Source organism: Choloepus didactylus, chromosome 10 (genome assembly GCF_015220235.1).
Source record: "Choloepus didactylus isolate mChoDid1 chromosome 10, mChoDid1.pri, whole genome shotgun sequence".
NCBI lineage: Eukaryota > Metazoa > Chordata > Mammalia > Pilosa > Megalonychidae > Choloepus > Choloepus didactylus.
Genome location: NC_051316.1, coordinates 21,525,983 through 21,530,925, shown reverse-complemented (window position 1 = coordinate 21,530,925; position 4,943 = coordinate 21,525,983). Strand labels below are relative to the sequence as shown.

Here is a 4,943-nt window from a genome sequence, read left to right as displayed (position 1 = left end):
CCTTCTGTCTCCTGCCCCCTACCTAGAGAGATTCCTCCCATATATAGGTTAAACACTGGAAGGTATCACTAGTATCCAGGTGTTAATCATATTCTGGCAAATTTTTGGACAGGCCATTCTAGGAACCATGACATCTGAGAGCATTTCACAGTCACCTGTGGGGCCAAATGACACCAGAATGACAGCTATGGAGGACCACTGAGAAATCCTTGGCACAAAATCCATACCCATCCAACACCCTGATTTAACAACTGTTAATGTTTGCCACATTTGCTATTTACTTTGCTTAAATATTTAAAAATAAACACAAACATCATGATAATTCCCCCCCCCAAAATATCCATACCTACCCACCCACCCACTCGATCAATGTTCTCTGAGCTTCTGCCCTGTTACTCTGTTGAAGGCAGCCCGCTGTGATGCTACAAGGCACAAGAAAGACTGAGGTAATCCCAGGCCTCAGTAATTTAAAGGCTGTGCACACAGCCAACTCCCAGTTGGGCTACAGGACACAGTGAGATATAATACGATTCATTATTGTAATAAAAAGTTCTGTTTAGCACATACTGTTTTCCAGGTATTTTACTAAGCAACTTGTGTGCATCATATTTTTGAACATTCACAGCCACCTTTACACTAAGTACTTTATCAACCCATTTTGCAGATCAGGTGGGGCTAAGTGGCCAAGGCCATACAGTGATCATGTGGCAGAGTTGGGATCCACACCCAGGCTGATGCTGGAGGCCCTGTGATCAACACATCATATTGCTTCACAACTACGTTGAACATCTGAACTCTGGCAGAAGAAAAGGGATTTGAAATCATCCACAGAACTATGAAACCTTTCAACAGATGAGGTATGTATTTACTCAGAAGCTTAACCCCAAGTTGGTCCACGTAGCTGTGAACTCTCCCTCCCAGGTCTGCTGGTACAAATAAACTGCTCGGTCTGTGCAGAGGCCAATCGTGAGTCAAAAGAACTGCTCAAGTTAAGTTTTATTAGTAAACTACAGTTGAGCAAATCTCTTCAGTGGGTGATACAACACATAGAAAGCTGCCCTCCCTCCCAGAAAGGCTGAGTGCAAATACTATATTTCTTAGAGTGGGAAAAAAAATTAAAAAGTCTATTCTTAAATTGCCCCACGTTATTTCAAGGTACATCATGATCTGTCACTTCTTTGCCTTTTGTACTTTAGTGATCAGCAGCAGTGTGTGAAGCATAAAAACCTGCTCTTTAATCGCACCTGGCCATCAGGGATGGCTATTAAGATGCTGTCACCCAGAGTCCTTGCTTACTGGCTAATTTCATGACAATAAAATTATTCAGAAGTGGGTGTCTGCAAATTTCTAAAACAAGAAAGAAATATAACAAGTCAAATTTCCTTGGGACCTTTGCTGGTCCTGGTATTACACAGAATTTCAGAAATATTTTACACTGAAGTGCACTAGCAGAAATATGTCACAGGATTACCTGCTGTGCCAGAAACTGCCTGGATGCTCTCCTATCCAGGGGCTTCTTGCAGGGCCCACAGGGTGACTTTATTTCCCCAGCACCTCCAGCAGGTAGGTTGGATCCATGTGACTGGTTCTGACCAATGGGATGTGAGTAGAAATTGTCAATTCCAGGCTGGCCCCTAAAATCCTTTGCATTATCCTCAGCTCATATGTCTCTCATTTTCATAATCATAGCTGGCATTATAGTTTCCTCTTTTGCTTTTTTTATCATCCTCTTCCAGATGAAAATATTTCCTCATCTCCTTATTTGAGCTTCATATTAACTTAGTAACAAAACTTCTTGGATCAGGGTAATTCTTTACCACTACCACCCACTACTCTCTTTAGAAGGGACTAAAAGATTATTCTGAAGCATTAACACAGTGAAGTGAGCATTTATTAAGCACTTTGTATATACAATCCAGGGACTGGTCTAAGCACTTAAATGTATTATCTCACTTAATCCTCTCTATGACCCTCTGGAGAAGTTATTTCTAGTATCTTATTTACTGCAGAGGAGACTGAGGCAGAGGGGTAAGGAAGGTTTGGTAGCAGTGCTGGGATCACAAACTCCATCCATCCGCCTCCAGAGCCTGGCTCTCCTGGGAGGAAGTAGCTTTTCAAGGCAAAAGTAAGTGTCCACTGGTTTTCTCAGTCCCAACTACATGCCTCAATTTAAGAAAATTCGACGTAACTAGATTTAAAAAAGAATTATGTTGAAAACTGGTAAAAAGGATTATCCACATCACAAAGGGATCCCTTTAAAGAATGAAGGCATGACTGAGATTAAAATAAAATAACCTGGGGGAGGAACCTAAGACGGCGACTAGGTGAGACAGAGAAAAAAACACCTCCATGGAAAACACTAGATAAAAAACCAGAAAGGACCCAGAACACCACTTCCAAAGTAGCACCAGGCGGACAAGTTCTGCTAAAGCCACAGGGAACTTGCGTTTGGTGAAACCAGGAGTCTGCATTCTGAAACGAGTGAGTGAGTAGGCTGATCCATTGGCCACGCTGCAGTGGGGGGAGACGCTGGGCTGGCCTTTTTTTTTTTTTTTTTAAAGAGAGAAGCCCGGGAACAGCTGCAGATAAGACGGGAGCAGTCTGAACTAACGCCTCGGTGTCTGGGGTTGAGGATACCCCTTCCCACACCCACTGCAGATTGTCTCGGGTCCAGGGAAACAAAGGGGAGAAACCCAGCCTCGCAGCTGTCACCCCAGCGGGCGGAGCTCCTCCTGCCCAGGACCGAGCATGCAGCGCGGAGCCGAGCTGAGAGGCCCAGCCTCGCGGCTTTCACCCCAGTGGGCAGGGCTGCTCCTGCCCAGGGCCGAACACACAGCACAGAGCCGAGTCGAGAGGCCCAGCCTCGCGTGATCACCCAGTGGGCGGGGCTGCTCCTGCCCAGGGCTGAGCACAGAGCGAGCTGAGAAGCTCAGTCTCCCGGCCGTCTCCCCAGCGGGCAGGGCTGTTCCTGCCCAGGGCCGAACACACAGCACAGAACCGAGACAAGAAACCCAGCCTGACAGGGAGTCTTTCCCGCAGCTCCGCTCACACGACACAATATCGGCCGTGGACAGTGGCCTTGAATACACCCACGGCTGATTGTCCCGGAGCTGGGAGAGCGGAGCTGTGTAGAAAGGGGGAAGTTAACACGTCCCATTCAACCATCTTTGAAGTGGGCTGGGAACGCCCCTACACAGTCTGGCGGCCCAGGGCTTCCCTGGAGGCCGGCGCTCACTTGTGACATGGCACGGCCCTCCCTCCCTCAGCAGAGGTCCTGGGAAAGCACAGCAGGGAGGGGGGAACCGCTCGGAAATCCCAGGGAACCTACGCCAATACCAAGGACTTTTGTGTCAGCAGCAGAGAACAGCCTTAAATCTCTGGGAACACCTGGGAGGTTTGATTGTTAATACCTGCCCTTCCTCCCTAACCGCTCAGGCACACGCCCCTCATTGAGGGCAGACAGCACCGACAACACACCCAAATTAAGTGCACCAATTGGACCCCAAAAGAATCAGATCCCCACATAACACAAAGTTGGGGAGAACTGACTTGAGGGGAATAAGTGACTCACGGATGCCATCTGCTGGTTAGTTAGAGAAAGTGTATGTCACCAAACTGCAATTTTAGCAAATTAAAGATCAAGTAAAGCAAATGCCAAGAGGCCAAAAACAACAGAAAATCTTAAAGCATATGATAAAACCAGACGACATGGAGAGCCCCAACCCAAACACTCAAATCAAAAGATCTGAAGACACACAGTTCCTGGCAGAATTAATCAAAGAACTACAGACAGGCAAAGAGAGCATGGCACGGGATGTAAAAGACTTGAAGAAGAGCATGGCACAGAATATGAAAGACAAAAAAGACCCTAGAAGAGCATAAAGAAGATATTGCAAGAGTAAATTAAAAAACAGATCGTATGGAAATTAAAGAAACTGTAGGCCAAATTAAAAAGACTCTGGATACTCATAATACAAGATTAGAGGAAGTTGAACAACAACTCAACCTCCTCGAGGAGCACAGAACAGAAATGAAAGAACGAAAGAAAGGATGGAGAAAAAATTGAAAAATCGAAATGGATCTCAGGGATATGATAAATAAAATAAAGCGTCCAAATTTAAGACTCATTGGTGTCCCAGAAGGGGAAGAGAAGGGTAAAGAGTATTCAAAGAAATTGTTGGGGAAAACTTCCCAAACCTTCTACGCAATATAAATACACAAAGCATAAATGCCCAGCGAACTCCAAATAGAATAAATTCAAACAAACCCACTCCAAGACATATTCTGATCAAACTGTCAAATACTGAAGAGAAGGAGCAAGTTCTGAAAGCAGCAAGAGAAAAGCAATTCACCACATACAAAGGAAACAACATAAGACTAAGTCATGACTACTCAGCGGCCACCATGGAGGCGAGAATGCAGTGGCATGACATATTTAAAATTCTGAGAGAGGAAAATTTCCAACCAAGAATACTTTATCCAGCAAAACTCTCCTTCAATTTAAGGGAGAGCTTAAATTTTTCACAGACAAACAAATGCTGAGAGAGTTTGCTAATAAAAGACCTGCCCTACTTCAGATACTAAAGCGAGCCCTACCGACAGAGAAACAAAGAAAAGAAAGAGAGATATAGAGACTTTTAACAGACATATATAGAATATTACATCCCAGGTCACTGGGACACACGTTCTTCACTAGTGATCACGGATCTTTCTCCAGAATGGACTGTATGCAGGGACATAAAAACAAGCCTCAATAAAATAAAAAAATACAAAAATGGATTTGTTCAAAGAACATTCTCTGCCCACAATGGAATACAAATAGAAGTCAATAACCATCAGAGACTTGCAGAATTCAGAAACACCTGAAAGATAAAAATGAGGGGGAGATGAAAACATTCCCGGACAATCAAAAGCTGAGGAACTTCATCACCAGTAGATCAGTC

At 44.7% G+C, this 4,943-nt stretch overlaps 1 protein-coding gene across 2 annotated transcripts in view; it reads left to right on the top strand.

The window, feature by feature from the left end:
* Positions 1–821, top strand: part of LOC119505047 (zinc finger protein 300-like) — a 129,584-nt gene extending 128,763 nt beyond the window's left edge. For both annotated transcript variants that reach the window (XM_037797755.1, XM_037797753.1), the window contains one exon: positions 665–821. The gene's annotated coding sequence lies outside the window, so the exon portion shown is untranslated. The remainder of the gene's footprint in view (positions 1–664) is intronic.
* Positions 822–4,943: the final 4,122 nt, after the last annotated feature.